The sequence below is a fragment of the Peromyscus californicus genome, unplaced genomic scaffold, assembly GCF_007827085.1.
Source record: "Peromyscus californicus insignis strain IS unplaced genomic scaffold, ASM782708v3 Scaffold_2__1_contigs__length_46816999, whole genome shotgun sequence".
NCBI lineage: Eukaryota > Metazoa > Chordata > Mammalia > Rodentia > Cricetidae > Peromyscus > Peromyscus californicus.
Genome location: NW_026294540.1, coordinates 24,650,287 through 24,666,750, shown reverse-complemented (window position 1 = coordinate 24,666,750; position 16,464 = coordinate 24,650,287). Strand labels below are relative to the sequence as shown.

Below are 16,464 nucleotides of genomic sequence, written 5' to 3'. Positions count from 1 at the left end.
CTGGAGATTAGTCTCCAAGGCCACGCTGCCAGTTGCCATAGGCACTCAGGTCCCAGATAGCGCTGTGATTTCTCATCCTGGTCACGCAGGCGGCTGCCAGTGTCGCCTGCCAGGAGCCAGGCTTTAAATAACCGGCGGAAACCTGACCCTCCAAAGAAACTGTCTACCCGGGCCTGGCCTACCCTCCTGGGGGCAGACTCAGGGCAGCGGCACCCGCTCCACACCCCATTGTCACCAGGGCCCCTCCCGGGGGCTTGGAGCGACATGACAGGTTTCCTCTGGGGAAGCTAAGCCTCAGTACACAGAAGGGGACTCAGGTCCCTGCCCTGAGACCCTGACCCCTTGCACTAGAGGACTGTGTAGCACACTCCTCAGGATTCTGGGCTTCTGAGGAGGAGGGACTTCTAAACATGTCCTTGTCCCCCAGCTCCACTGCCCTAGTATTACTAGAAAGTGGCATGAGTCCTGGACCGGAAACCTGGTGCCTGCTTCCTGGCCTTGGCCTTGCCTGGGGCCCCCTTTCCTGCCCTGAGACAGCTCTGCTGGATGTTTGGGTTTCCTTTGTTGTTGTTGTTGTTTTTAATTTTTAAATATTTACATTTTAAAAACTGCTTTTATCTATTTTTGTGTCTATGTATATATGTGGAGGTCAAAGGGCAGCTTTCAGGAGTGAGGTCCTCTTCCTTCTCCCATGTCGGTCCTGGGGATTGTCATCAGGCTTTGGTCATTTACAACGGGAGGATCAGGTCATCCTCATCAAGTTAGAGACCATCCCCGCTATAGGAGACCGGGGGTGGGGTGGGGTGGGGTGGGGTGGCGAGGGGTGGCGAGGGTGGAGCTCCATTGGTCAAACGCTCACCCTCACAAAGCCCCGCCTTGGGTTCCATTCCCAGCACCACGTAAACTGTGTGGTGACAAGCAATCCTAGTGCTTTGGCTCTGAAGGATGAGAGTTCAAGGCCATCCTTAGCTACATACTGAGTTTGAGGCTAGCCCCAGCTACATGGGATTCTGTCTCACAGGGGTGGGGGTGGGGGAGAAAAACCTGGGCAAGCCATGGTGGCATGTGCCTGCTACCAAGCAGGTACTTCACAAGTTCAAGGTTTGCCCGGGTGGCTTAACAAGATCCAGTCTAAAATTAAAGGAAAAGGAAAAGGAAAAACATTTATTTATTACAAGTGATGACCGTAACCATATAGTGTGTTTTGTGTTGTTGTTGTTGTTTTGTTTGTTTGTTTTTGTTTTGAGACAGGGTTTCTCTGTGTAGTCCTGACTGTCCTGTACCAGGCTGGCCGCCGCCACCACCACCACCACCCAGCAATAGCAATATTTTTTTTTTTTTACAAAGCAGACCTGTTTTACCAACTCCCTGGTTGCCTGCTGTCTCCAGCCCTCTACCCTTTAGACACCACTGTTTGACGGTTCCTTCTTTTCATGTGTGTCATGTGGTTATGTGTGTTATAGGTTTGTTCACACGTGTGGGTGTGCACGTGGGTGGAGACCCAAGTCGATGCTGGAAACCTTTCATTTCTCTTCCACCTTGTACGTTGAGGCAGAGTCTGTCAGTCAAACCCAGAGCTCGCTGACATGGCTTCGTCTTTATATAACAAGGGTGGATCCCTTGTCTCTCTTCCTTCTCTGGCTGCAATTACAGGTGGGCCACCATGCCCTTCGGCATCTACATGGGTTTTAGGGATTCCCATCTCTGGTCTTCTTGCTGGTAGAGCAAGCGCTATGACCACTGAGCCATCTCCCTAAACATTTAACTTGTAAAATACCCGATGCGCACATGTTTGTGTGTGTGCATGTGTGGGTGGAGGGAAACTACGGTGTCATCCTCGGCCACAGGCCACCTTGGTGTGTGTGTGTGTGTGTGTGTGTGTGTGTGTGTGTGTGTGTGTGTGTGTGCCTGTGCGCGCCTTGGCACCAGTGTGAAGGTCAGAGGACAGTCTCGTGGATTGGTCCTCCGTTCCGCTTTGTTTTGAAGCAGGGTCTCTTTGTTAATTTACTGCTGTGTTCTCCAGGCTAGCTGCCCTGTAGTTTCCAAGGATTCTCTTGTCTCTTCTGCCCGTCTGTCCCGTCTCTCCACCTGCGTACTGGGATTACAGGCAGGCACGTGCTACTGCGTGCGGCTTTTTCACGTCCTCCCAGGATTCGGTGTCGGGCTTGTGGGGCGAGAACTTGTCCCCATCTCCTCGTTCTCTGAGACACTAGCCCGGGGCTCCCGTTCTCACTGGCCGGGGACTCATCAGTTAGGCTAGGCTGGCCGTCCGTGCGGCGAACCCCAGGAATCCTCCTAGCTCTGCCTCCTCAACGCGGAGGCACCACCACACCTCGCTCGTGTTCGCGTGGGTGCTGGAGACGAAACGCAGATCCGCGTACGGCAAGCACTTGGTCGGCTGAGACATCTCGCCGTCTCCCTCCCTGGCTGTCTGACTCCGGAAGCCAGGCTGTGACCTGGCTTTGAACTCTGGATAGCGTGAACTTTCGCACCTGGACTCTTTCTTCATCATTTCGACATCCAGCCCTGGTGTTGCGTGAGGCGGAGGTAGGGCTGCCTATCTGATGTGTTTTCCAGTAGACAGGGCTCCAGGGAACAGACGAGGAGGAGTGCCCAAATCACAATCTCGAAGGTTTGTTTCTCTAAAAGACCTCGCCTGCTTGAATACCAAAGGATGTCGCTGTGTGTGTGTGTGTGTGTGTGTGTGTGTGTGTGTGTGTGTGTGTGTGTGCGCGCGCGCGCGCGCGGTGGGGCAAACCTGGGATCCCAGCCCTTGGGATGCTGAGGCAGGGGGATTGTAAATTCAAGGCTAAGTCTGGGCTGCATAGTGAGACCCTGTCTCAAGAATCTGTAGGCCGTGGGGTTGATTAGATGGCTCAGTCTAATAATGGTGTATGCCACTAAGCCTGATGAACTGAGTTCGACCCACATGGTGGAAGGAGAGATCAGCCCCTGAAAGTTGTCCTGTGACCTCCATGTACTTGATGTGGCACCCCCCCTCCCCCAATAGATTGATAAATGTAAAAGCAAAATTAAAAAACAGCCATAGCCTGAAGCAGAAATTGCCATAAGGCGGAGACTAGCCTGGGTTACACTGGCAGATATTGTCTCAAAAACAGCCATGTTATAGGTGTAGTGCAGTGGTAGGGTGCACGCCTAGACTCCCCAAGTGAGGGACTCAGGATGTAGCTCAGTAGTGCACACTGGCCCGTTAAGAACCGGTCCTGGATTCTTTCTCTAGTATCAGAGGAAAAAAAGAAAAAAGAAATTCCAGAATTTGCATTGCAAGTGGCATAAGAGTTATACTATAGTACCTTAAAAAAAAAAAAAAAAGGCCGGGCGGTGGTGGCGCACGCCTTTAATCCCAGCACTCGGGAGGCAGAGGCAGGTGGATCTTTGTGAGTTCGAGGCCAGCCTGGTCTACAGAGCGAGATCCAGGACAGGAACCAAAAATTACGCAAAGAAACCCTGTCTTGAAAAACAACAACAACAAAAAAAGAGTTATGCTTATGGGAGAGACTGTAGAGTCCTGGTGTGACTCTGGGTAAGGATGCAGAGGACTTGGGACATAGTCTGTCCCTGCTGGACCTTCATGGAAGTGGTTGGATAAGGGGTCCATCTGGCCCTGAGCAGAAGGACCCTGTGCGAACATACTTAGCGGTACTGGGAGATGGTTTTCTTTCTTTCTTAAATTATTTTATTATTTGTTTGTTTTATTTGAAAGAGAGAGTGTGTGTGCGTGTGTGTGTGTGACAGAGGTCAGAAGACAGCCTCCAGGAATCCATTCTCTCCTACGTGTGAGTCTCATCAGGAGTTGAACTCGGGGCATCAGGCTTCATGGCACATGCCATTTCTCACAGCCATGTCACTGGCCCCAGAGGTGGTTCTCTCCTCCTCCTCTTTTTCCTCCTTCTCCCCCGCCTTCTCCTCCTTCAGTTTTGAAATGGGGAAGACTGTAGTCCACACTGCCCTAGAATTCGCTGTGTCATGGAGGATGACCTTGAACTCCCGATCATCCTCGCTCTGTCTCCTGAAGTACCTGTGTTACCAGCTTGCAGCAGCACACTTGAATAAGAGGTGTTTTTCTAAATCGGTTGAAATATTCTTTTTGTGTCTTCTTTACCGACTTGGCTCACTAATGAGAGGAAATGTGAGCTATTGTGACCTTGGCCATGTTTTTCCTGAGCTAGGCTACATATAAATGGGGCCAGGCTCTCCTTGTGCTTATTTTAATTTTTTATATTTTAATTTTGGTGTGTGTGTGTGTGTGTGTGTGTGTATGTGTGTGCCATGCATGCACATAGAAGCCAGAGTACTACTTGGGAGAGGCAATTCTCTCCTACCATCTGGGTCCCAGAGATCAAATACAAATCGTTAGGCTTGGTAGCATGTACCTTCATCCACTGAACCATCTCACGAGCCCTGGTTGGTTGGTTTTACAAGGAATGGTCTTTCTCACTGTGTAGTTTAGGCCGGTCTGGAACTTATGATCCTTCTCCATCCTCCAGCTCCAGGGATGATAAATGTATGTGCCACCTGAGAGATCCTGTTTAGAAGGCCCCTGGTAAACGAGTCCCTCAGAAATAGAAGTGGATGTCAGTGGGGTGATCCAACACAGGCTACTTCCCCAGAACATCAGGGGTTCCTTGGACTACGGGAATGCTGCTGGCATCTCCAGTAATTCTCTCAGCGTGGTTTGTGTGAACTCGGAACCTCAGGAGCCAGAAATCCTGGACTCGGTTGGGGAGACAGTGAGTAGGTCTCTGCAGACCCAGATGTTGGCAGTGGGATGTATTTAAGAGGTATTTGCAGATAAAAGTGCACCGTAAATGTTCGAGCTCATATCTACATTGTGTTCCTCAGCTGTGGTTAGGTGACTGTCTTTATCTTGTAGAACTGAAATGCTAAAGCCAGACGTGGTGGTGCACACCTCTGATCCCTCTCCCTTGGGAAGCCGAGGCTGGTGGAATGGGAGGGAGTTCAGGGGCATTCTAGGAGACTTAGTGAGATCTTACCTCGTCCCTGGCCATACTGTACTGGACATGCCTGAAGCTAAGCAGGGTTAGACCCGGTTAATACTTGGATGGGAGACCCTATCTTCAAAGAAATCTTTGTGTACGTGCACATGCAGGTGTCCATGGAGTCCAGAAGAGGGTGTCAGATGCCATGGCCCTGGAGGTACAGGTGGCTTCGAGTCACCCAACAAAGCTTCTGGGACCCGAATCTGGGTCCACTGTAAGAACAAGTGTCTTAGCTGCCAAGCCACCTCTCCAGCCCCCCTCACCTCATTGTTTTTAGAGACAGAGTCTATTCCTAGGACCTGGGACTCACCAGTTAGTCTAGACTGGCTGGGATCGACCTATCTCAGAGCCTCCGCAGTGCTGAGATTGGCAACCACCAACCCCAGCCTTTTTTACAGGCAGGAGTGCTGTAGGATGAGCTCCAGCCTGTATACAAACGCTTTGCCGGCTAACCCATCCCCCCATCCCCTCAAAAAATACCTTAAATGATAAGCCAGACAAGGACCGGCAAGATGGCTCCGTGGGTAAAGGCGCTTGCTGCCGAACCTGACAGACAGCCTGAGTTGGATCCCTAGAATCCACCTCGTGGAAGGAGAGCATGAGTGACCTGCACGTTGTGCCCTGGACCCCTACAGGTGCGCCGTGGGTATGTTTGTGTGCACATACAAAATAAATGCAATTAAAAAAAAAAATCTCAAAACAAACCAAAACAAGCTGGGTGTGTTGGCTTTGAAGAAAAAGAAATGGTGCCGAGCACCAGCATCCACCTGTCCAGCTGTGGATGCCGTGTGACCAGCTGCCTCACGCTCCTGGTGCCATGATGGACTGTATTCCTTCAAACTCTGTGTCCAAATTACCTCTTCCTTCAGTTGCTTCTTCTATGGTATTTTAATTATTTTTGTTTGTTTGGTTGGTTTTTTTTTTTTTTTTTGAGACAGGGTTTCTCTGTGTAGTTTTGGTGCCTGTCCTGGATCTCCCTCTGTAGACCAGGCTGGCCTCGAACTCACAGTGATCCACCTGGCTCTGCCTCCCCGAAGTTCTGGGATTAAAGGCGTGCGTCACCACTGCCGGCTTTAATTAATTTTTGAAGCATGCTCTCACTATGTAGCCCTGGCTGCCCTTGAACTTCCATTCTAGACCAGGCTAGCCTTGAAGTCAGAGACCCACCTGCCCTTGCCTCCCAGTGCTGGGATTAAAGGCGTGGGCCACCTCACTCACATTATCTGGTATTTTATCAAAGCCGGAAAAGTAATAAGATATCTGAGCCACCATGGTCTAATCACCACCATTGGGTCTTTTGGAGGTTGCCTCAGATTCAAACAGTAACAGGTCTGTGTGTGTGTGTGTGTGTGTGTGTGTGTGTTGGGGGTAATGGCTATGTAGCCCAAGCTAGGCAGTAATTCTTAGTATATATTAGGCTACAGTGGGATTTGCTGCCCAAGCTGGCCTGGAGCTTGCTGCAGTCCTTCTGCCTCTGTTTCTTGAGTGTTAGGATAACCAGTGTTAGGCATCCTGCCTTGAGACATTGTCCATGTAACTCCTTTAAAAAAAAGTATTCATTTCAATTTATGTGTGTTTTGCCTACATGGATGTATACACACCATGTGTGTGCCTGGTGCCTTCAGTGGGCAAAAGAAGGTATCAGACCCCTTGGAACTGGAGTTACGGATGGTTACGAACCACCATGGGGGTGCCGGGAACCGAACCCAGGTCTTTGCAAGAGCAACAAGTGCTTTTGACCATTGAGCCATGCATGCGAAACTATCCATCCTGGTTATCTGACTTGTCCCCCCGCCCCACCTCCCTTTAGGCTCGTGTGAACAGGGCTGCAGTGGATAGAAGTGTGTAGGTCTCTTTGTGACTGTTATTAGCTTACTATAACGTAGTGTTATGAATTTGCTAATGGGGAACCCCCAGCTAGCGAGGTCAGGGTTTCCCACTCGTGAAGGAAGACATGCTGGGCAGATGCAGCAGGGACATGTGGAAAGTCACTCACAACCAGGCGCTGCATCCACATGGGGAGTTTATTATCATAGAGAGATGAAGAGAAAGATAGGAAAGAGGGAGACAGGAAGAAAGAGAAGGGAGAGCAAGCGGAGGTGTGTACACCTGTGGGAATGGAGAGAGAGCGAGAGGGAGAGAGACAGAGAAAGAGACAGAGACAGAGAAGGAAGAGGAGGAGGAGGAAAGGGAGGAGTTTTTCCTTAAAATGAGGCATTTACGTCAGGATGCAGGGCTGGCCCCAAGGGCCGGGATTTCAAGGGGTGGGTCAGAATAGCAATCAGGAAGGGTTGTAAGCCTGGTGTGGACCCAAGAAAATGCCCACCGGCCCTTTGTCTTTGTTTGGCATCTGAGCATGTTGGTGGAGGTCCACAGATAGGGATCTGTGCTTTGTGCATACTGTAGAAACCAGTACACCGGAAGACCTGCCCTCCTTCTCAGGTCTTAAATTGTCATGGGCAGCTCGCAAAACAGGGTTCAAGCGCTCTGGCTACCAACCAGAAATGGGACTACCTGTCCACTGCGAAATGAACCAGGGCACAGACTTGTGGTGCTGCGTGCGACGCACAGCAACTCAAATTCAGGAGCTCGTGAATGCTAGACAAATGTTCTACCACCAAGCCACATCTCTGCAATCTTCCTAATGTTTGAAACGGAACGATTTGAGGCATGAGCCTTGGTATGAGCCCAGGCTGATCCAGAAACTTGCTATGTAGCTGAGGATAACCATGAACTTCTTTTTTTTTTTTTTTTTTTTTTTTTTTTTTTGGTTTTTCGAGACAGGGTTTCTCTGTGTAGCTTTGCACCTTTCCTGGGACTCACTTGGTAGCCCAGGCTGGCCTCGAACTCACAGAGATCCACCTGGCTCTGCCTCCCAAGTGCTGGGATTAAAGGCATGCGCCACCACCGCCCGGCGTACCATGAACTTCTTAATCCTCCTGCCTCCACCCGTGGACGGCTAGAATTTTAGGCACGTGCCGCCACATCTGGTTTATGGGGTGCTGCTGAGGATGGAACTCGGGGTGTTGTGCATAGGCAAACACTACTCACCATGCCCTGACCTGCTCCCCCACCCCCACCCCAACCCCCGAATTGCTGATTGTAAGATACCTCAGGCAATGCAGCCTGGAGTCAGACCTGAGCAGACAGGAACGGAGGCCGGCTGTGGACAGGCTGTGGACCGCAACATTCTCCCAGCTATGGGTGGAGGAGCACAGACAGGGATCTGAAAGGCAGGGCCCTGGGCAATTCCCTCGCCTCTGGGCAGCCCATCGGACAGGAAATGGAGACTGGTGCGTTGCTGGGAGAAGACAACACTCTTCCCCCAGCCGGGGATGGTAGACGCTGCCTTTTGCTTGTTCTCTCAGGCTTCTTTTTGGAGAAACACAAGCATATGGTGGCGGCTGGTGCGGAGGCTGTGTTTGGGTGGCGTGTGTGCTTGACTTTGCCTTTTGCGTGCTCGCCTGGGAGCTCTCTTCCCCGCACTGGCTCCCACCGCCTGCTCAGCCGGTCCCCGGGACAGTGACACTGAGTCAGAGAACTTTTCTCAGGGTCCAGAAACATCTAGATCTCTCCAGGAGCTCTTGTGGGGTTTCCAATGGGGAAGAGATAAGGAATTTAGTCACAGACCCAGATCTTCGATTGGTGGAGCTCTGAGCTGCTGGGGGACCCATGTGTCTGTCCTGGGGCCTGAGCGTGTGGTGTGGTTCTGGTGAGAGGGATGGAACAGTGCCTGAACCTCTAGGATGGTCCTGAGGCTGCAGCAGGAAGGCCAAGGCAAACCCTTGGGACCACAGGCATCTCAGATTTGGAATTTCCTTGGATTTTGGAGATATTCGTGTCTAATCATGAAATACCTTGGGGATGGGAGTTGGGTCTGAACAAGAAATTGGTTCCTGTTTTGTACCTCTCTACCTTATGCACACAGCCTGAAGGTAATTCGATTTGATTTTGAATTTCATTTTTATTATTTTTTAATTATGTGTATATGCATGTGTGGGTGTGATGTGCACATGCGTGCAGGTGCCTCGGTAAACCGGAAGCTTAGAATTAAAGGTGGTTGTGAGCCACCCAGTGTGGGTCTTGGGAACTGAACTTGGGTCCTTTGAAAGACCAGTACCTGCTCTTAAATCACTGAGCTACCTCTCCAGCCCCACGATTTAAAAACAGGTTTTTTTCCCTTTATTACATTTTTACTTATTTCAGGGTGGGTGGGGGAGGGGTAAGCATGTGCCATGGACAGACAGCTTGCAGGAGGTGACTTTCGATTTCCATCATGGGGGTCCCAAGGATTGAACTCGGGTTGGCAGAAATGGTGTCGGTGGCTTTTACCTGCTGAGCTACCTCACGAGCCCGTAATTAGATTTTGTATTCTTATTTTTATTTATTTATTTAATTTCCTTCTTTTCGGTGTTACTTCTCAGACAGGGTCTTATGTAGTCTCTACTGGCCTTGAACATGCTATGACTGGTTTTGAAGTGTGTGTGTGTGTGTGTGTGTGTGTGTAGATGTGTAGAGTCCAGAGGTTGATGTTATGATGTCTTCTCCAGCTGTTTCTCCCCCTTTTTTGAGTTTTGAGACAGGGTCTCTCACTGAACCTGGAGCTTGCTGGGTTTTTGTTGTTGTTGTTTGTTTGTTTTTTCTTCATTTGGCTGGCAGTGAGCCTCCTGGGATCTGCCAGTCTCTGTCTGCCAGAACTGGGTTACAGGTGTATGCTGCCTTACCGGGCTTTTATGTGGATGCTGGGGATCAAAACTCAGATCTTATGTTTGCACAGCCTGCAATTTGCCCATTGAGCTGGTTTTGAACTCTTGATCTTCCTAAGTGCTATGGTTACAGTAGTATTCCACTCTACCCAGCTAGATTGATCGGTTGCTTGGTTGGTATTTTTGAGACAGAAATGTTACATAGCCTTGGCTAGCACTGAACTTGCTGTGTACCTAAGGCTGCCCTTGAACTCCTGATTTCCCTGTTTCTACCTCCTAAATGCTGGATATCAGGCAGGCCCAGCCATGCCTAGCAATTTTTTGTTTGTTGAGAGACAGTGTCTTGTTATATAGCCATGGATGGTCTAGAACTCACACTGTAGACCAAGCTGGCTTCATGCTTAGGGTGATCCTCAAGACTCTGCCTTCTGAATGCTAAGACATCATGGCCATCTTGAAGGTAATTTTGTATGATTCTTTTCCCATGTCTCCGTAATGTTACAACAGGTCAGGGGTGGAATTTTCCTCTTGTGGCATCCTGTCAGCACTTTGGAAAATAGAGCACTTTGGATTTCGGGTTTTCAGATTAGGGAGGTTCAACCTATAAACATGGTACCTCCAGACAACAGAATCTGTGTCACCACCCTTGAGGAGGCCAAAAGTTCAAACTCATTGCATTGGCAGGGCCGGCTCCCTCTGGTGGGTCAGGGAGACTCACTCCTTGCCCTCGCCAACCTTTGGTGGTGGTGGTGGCGTGCCTTGGCTTGGGACCATGTGTTAACCAGTTGTTCGATACTGTGACAAAGCTCTTGAGAAATTATTTAAGTTGTGGACAGATTTATTTTGACAGACAGTTTCTAAGGTTTCAGTCCATGGTCAGCTGGCTCCTTTGACTTAGACCTGAGGTGAGGCAGAGCTTTGTGCTCCTGGGAGCATGAGGTGGGGATGAGGGAGGAGGAGGCTGCTTACCTTATGGCATCCAGGAAGCAGGGAAGGGGGTGGGAGTTGCAGGGAGGAGAGAGAGAGAGGAAAAGAAAAGAAACAAGATACACCCATCAAGTCCAGTCCCCAGTGACCCATTTCCTCCAGCTAAGCCCCACCTCCTACTAGCCCGGTCAACAGTGACTCCTAATGAGTCATCCATGTACTGCCCTCATGACCCAATCATTTTTCAATAGCATCACCAGCTAGGGACCAAGCGTCCAACAGTCAAGCTTCTAGGGAGACACATCACCTCTAAGTCATAAAACCATGTCATTCTATTCCTCAAAGCTACTTCCCTCCTTTTTTTCCCCCCCTGAGGAAAGGTCTCACTGTGTAGCCCTACGTGTCCTGGAACTCACTGTGTAGACCAGGCTGGCCGCAGACTCACAAGGATCTGTCTGCTTCTGCCTCCTGAGTGCTGGGATTAAAGGCGTTGAGTGTCACTAGGCTTGGTTTGCAAAAGTTATTAGTGACCATGCGACAGGTACCTGGGTTTAGCTAATCCAGCACTTGGGAAAGAGCCGGAGGCTGAGATTTCCTCTCTCTCCCTCCCTCCCTTCTGCTGGCTAGTTCTTATGTGCTGTGCCGGCCAGTGCAGACAGAGCAGGGTGAGCCCCGGGGCCGTCTGCCAAGACTGTACTTCTCTGCCATCAACTGTCTCTGCTTTGGGCCCGTTGGGTGCCCTCTGTTCTGTGGCTCCACCCCTGATCTCTGTGCATATCCTTCTGTTCTTTTCTAGTTGGGATGTACTTTGTATTTTCATTTTACTGTATTTATTTGTGTGTGTGTGTGTGTGTGTGTGTGTGTGTGTGTGTGTGTGTGTTGCACCAGCCCAGGCATGTACTTTATATAATTTTTTGTTTGTTTTTTTTTTTGAGACAGGGTTTCTCTGTGCAGTTTTTTGGTGCCTGTCCTGGGTCTCGCTCTGTAGACCAGGCTGGCCTTGAACTCACAGAGATCCGCCTGGCTCTGCCTCCCGAGTGCTGGGATTGAAGGCGTGTGCCACTGCCACCCGGCGTACTTTATATTTTAATTTTACTGTTTTTATGTTTATTTGGTGTGTGTGTGTGTGTGTGTGTGTGTGATGCACCAGCCCAGGCACACACATGCAGAAGTCAAGCAGGGCATCAAGTGTCTTCATTAATCTTGAGACAGGGTCTCTCACCGGACCGGAAGCTAGCCATTTTGTCTAGGCATGCGGACCAGCGAGCGCTTGGAATCTGTCTCAATTTTCTAAGGCTGGCGTCACAGGCATGTGCAGCCATGCTCAGCTTTTTACGTAGGTGCTGGGGATTTGAACTCTGGGGATTTGCATCCAGGAAGCAGGGGAGGGGGTGGGAATTGCAGGGAGGAGAGAGAGAGGGAAAGAAAAGAAACAAGATACACCCACCCAGTCCAGTCCCCAGTGACCCATGCTTACAAAGTGGGCGTTCTTACTCACTGAGTCATCCCCCCAGCCCTGCAAGTTGCGATGTGGCCAAGGGTGACCATGAACTTCTGATCTTGCTGTCTTCACCTCTCAGGTTCTGGGATTACAGGCATGCTCCTTCATGCCCACTTTATGTAAGCTTAGGATCGAACCCAGAGCTCCATGCATGTTAGGAAAGCGCTCTACCAACTGAGCCACAGCTCCACCTTTTTTTTTTTTTTTTTTTTTTTTAAATTTCGACACCGACTCAAGGATGACCCTGAACTCCTGGTAATCTTCCTGTCTTAGCTTCCTGAGTGCTGTGGTTACAGGTGCAGGTTTGTACTACCACAAATCGCTTCCAAGTTGCAACGTTTATTTATTTTTTTAAATTTAATTAAAATTTATTTATATAATTTTCCCCCTTCCCTTTCCTCCCTCCAGCCCCTCTCAGGTCCTCTCCCTCCAGTGCCCCCCTCACTCCCTCTCAAATGCATAGCCACTTTTTTAAAAAATTGTTATTGTTACGTACATATATAAACCCATAAATAAAATCCACGGCAACTTTTTCCTTTGATTGTTATTGTTACAGACACATATAAACGTATAAATACGTGCGCCCAACCTCCTAAGTCCATTTCATGGTGTTTGTGTGTATATGATTTCGGGGCTGACCACTTGGTGTTGGATGATCAACTTGAGGGCTCATCCTTGGGAAAGACGAGTCCTCCCCTCCCTCAACATTCATTAATTACCTGTAGGTCTTTGTCTAGGGTGGGGGATGGTGAGATTTTCCTCTTTCAATATTGCATGTCTGTTGGTGTGGTCATTGTTTGGGTCTTGTTTAGGCAACAGATTGTTCAGGTATCATGGGTGTGGCTTCCCTGTCAATTCTAGGAGATGTGATCCCGGGAAGACTTCATGGTCCTCTGGCTCTTAGAATCTTTCCGCCCCCTCTTCCGCCATGTTTCCTGAGCCTTAGGCACAGGAGTTGTGTTGCCACTGTATCTGTTGGGGCTGGGTAGCCCAGGATCTGCTGCTGTCTCTGCATGTTGACTAGTTACGGTTTTCTGGAGCGGTTTCTAACTTTTTCTTGTAATTTAAAAAAAAAAAAAAATCCTGCCTATGTCTGTATCTGTGCCAATGTCCCACGTGTGGAGGTGCCTGCGGAGGCCAGAAGAGGGTGTTGCATCTCCTGAGTGCTAGGATTACAGGCATAAGCCACCTCACTGGGCTTCCAGAGCTCTTCTGGTGTCCTGCTGTCATTGCTTTGGGTTGGGGCCTCTCTTCTACTGGTCCCCTCCCCTCCCCTCCCCTCCCCTGGGGCCTTAACTGCTCATCAGACTTGGTGTTCCCTGTTTTCCTTCCCTTAACGTAACACTAAGTAAAAATCAATGTTTTACTCTACCTGCTTGGTGTATTGATGAAAAATCAATTTTTACTTAGTGTTCGGTTCGCGTGCTCACGCGCATGCACATCCGAGGCTCATGCATATGGAGGTCAGAGGACAACTTGGAGGAGTTGGTTGTCTCCTTCCATCATGCAAATCCAGGAGATCAAACTCGGCAGGCTTGGTGGCATGTGCCTTTACCCACTGAGCCATCCTGCCAGCCCTCCTTTTCCCTTTCAGGGCCCTGCTTGTAGTAACGAATATTACACTTACATGCTCCTAGCATCCCTGGGCCTGGGGCTTCTCTTGGCTCCTACAGAGCACAGGCACCTTCCTAAGTGCCTCACTTGGACTCTCTTGGAGACGGAGGATCCTGTAAGTCCAGCTCGCTGGGACCAGGATTTAGGATAGTCCACACCTCAGCTCCCTTCCATCTCCTTATTCCTCTGGCTCCGAGTCCCCGGTTCTCTCCTAAGTAGATTGGGACCTTGGCCAGAAGGAGTCAGGGCAGTCTGGAGCGAGCTGGAGGTCAAGAGTGCCAACTGCTGCTGCCTGCCTGGCCCTGATTTGATTTGGGTCTGGGCAGCTGAGCGGCTGACGACCCAGAGTTTTTCTGGGAATGGCCCAAGGGCTCAAAGGAGTCGCTGGCAGCATGTCTGAAGGGCTGTCTGTGCAGGAAGCCTCAGGCTCCCAGGCAGGCAGACGTCCTGGCTAGGGATTTGATAGTACAGTTATACAGTAGACCCTTCCTATACCCGCACCAGGGTGACCTAGGGCCACAGAATGGCCAAGACAAAGAGCTACCAGCAGCCTCTCTTTCAATGTATCCTGTCCATGGCCTGTCTTCCATATCCTTGAGTGACTGTTCTGATGTACACTCCATGTCTCTCTCTCTCTCTTTTTCTGTTTCTTCTACTTTTTTTCTCTCCTCTCTGTGTAACAGCTCTGGCTGTCCTGGAACTCTCTTTGTAGACCAGGCTGGAATTGAACTCACAGAGATCCGCCTACGCCTGCCTCTGCCTCCCGAGTGCTGGGATTAATGGCGTGTACCATTATACCTGGCTGTTTTTTATTTTCTTTGCTACTTGTTTTGAGATAGGGTCTCCTATAACCAGGCTGGTTCAAACTCACCATGTAGCCAGTGATGTCTTTGAATTCCCGGTCATCCTGCCTCTGTTTTCTGTATGCCTGGAATTACAGGTGTGCACCGCCTCGCTTGGTTTATTTATTATTAACTTATCTTTGTGGTTCTGGGGATGGAATTCAAGGTCTTGAACTTGCTAGGCAGACACTCTAATGTGGAAGTATGCCTCCCAGCCCCTCACTGGGGGATTCTAGGCAGGTGCTCTTCCACTGAGTCACACCCCAGCCCCTCACTGGGGGATTCTAGGCAGGTGCTCTTCCACTGAGCCACACTTCAGCCCCTCCCTGGGGGATTCTAGGCAGGGGCTCTACCACTGAGCCACATCCCCAGCCCCTCACTGGGGGGTTCTAGGCAGGTGCTCTACCACTGAACCACACTCCAGCCCCTCTCACTGGGGGATTCTAGGCAGGTGCTCTACTGCTGAGCTATATACACAGCCCTCTTATAATCATTTTTTTGTTGTTGTTAGTGGAGACAGACTTTCACTAAGTTTCCCAGGGTGGCTTGAACTCACTCTGTAGCCGAGGCTGTCCTTGAACTTGAGATGCTCCTGCTTTGGTCTTCTGAGTAGCTGAGATAACGGGGTGGGCCAGTAGGCCCTGCTCAAACCATTTGTTTTATGTTTTTTCCCCCTGCATTCTTATTTATTTTGGTATGTGTACATGTATGTCTCTGTGTGCACACGCCACCACATGCCTGTGGAGGTCAGAGGACAACTTGCAAGAGTCAGTTTTGTCCTTCTACTATGTGGGTCCCAGGGGATCCACTCAGGGCCTTAGCAAGGACCTTTACTCTCTGAACCATTTCACTGGCCCTCAGACCAGTGTTTTCCTGTAGCCCAAGAGCGGAGCTGAGCCAGTACTGGGCCCAGAGCTGGGTTCTGTTCTCTATTCTGTTTTAATGGTCTGGTGTTGGCTATTGGTGTGGCGTCTTCATACCCACCTATGACACCTGCTGCTGTTGTGAGGTTCCCATGCCATCCCACTGCAGCCAGGTTGGGGGTGTGTGTGTGTGTCTGGGATTCTGTGCCTGGTCCGTTGAACGCATCGGACAGTGAATTGGACCCCGAGGGTCAGCCATGGAGGACAGACACAGATTGACCCTTGCGGAGTTTACAGTCTGGGAGTCGGTTGTCGTGGCCGCAGACATCCTGGGCTTGGTGCCCTTTTAGGCTGTGGGCCTGGAGGCCCTGCCACCTGGCTTTTCCCCACCCCACCCAGTGAGCGTCTAGAAGCTCTGTTGACAGGTGGCAAACAGGGTGTGGAATCTGTAGATCTATCCATGGATGACACACCCAGCCAGAGAGTGTCCTGCCCCTGCTCCTGCCCCTTACCTCCTTTTGTTTGGTCTAGTGAGGGGCTGGTGCTCTCAGAGGCAGCATGTAGGGACCCCACCCCACCCCACGCACACAGCTAGGAACAGCTCTGGAAGAACAGGATGAAGCCAGCCACCAGCAATCAGCAGCCTTGTCTTTGGATTTAGGGTTGAGCAAGCCAAAGAGGCTTTTAAAGGAGGAGCCGTGTGGAGCCCCAGTAAGCTGGGACAAAGTCCTTTTCTGGGGAATCCCTAGTTTGAGGAAGTGGCCTGTGCCCTGTTGTGGCTGTCCGGACCTGCTCCAAGTCCATGTCCCAAATCCAGGAAATAGACTCCGGCTTCAAGGCAGTGGCCTTGATCTGGGAACGTGTGACCAAGCCCAGAGGTGTGTACAGAGTGTAGAGAGGGCAATGCCCAGCCTCGCCATGGATGAGGCAGTCAGGTGCTTTTCCAACAGGGTTGGTTAGAGGGATGTGGACGCAGGCCAGTAATTCCAG

The 16,464-nt window shown here is 50.3% G+C and overlaps 1 protein-coding gene across 3 annotated transcripts in view; it reads left to right on the top strand.

Moving 5' to 3' along the window:
• Positions 1-16,464, top strand: part of Gtf2ird1 (GTF2I repeat domain containing 1) — a 97,413-nt gene that overhangs the window by 19,518 nt on the left and 61,431 nt on the right. The window contains exon 1 of one of the 3 annotated variants that reach the window (XM_052753927.1): positions 1,939-2,632. The exons of the other annotated variants lie outside the window; for them this stretch is intronic. The gene's annotated coding sequence lies outside the window, so the exon portion shown is untranslated. Of the gene's footprint in view, positions 1-1,938; positions 2,633-16,464 lie in introns of those variants that run through there. 3 annotated transcript variants of the gene reach the window in all.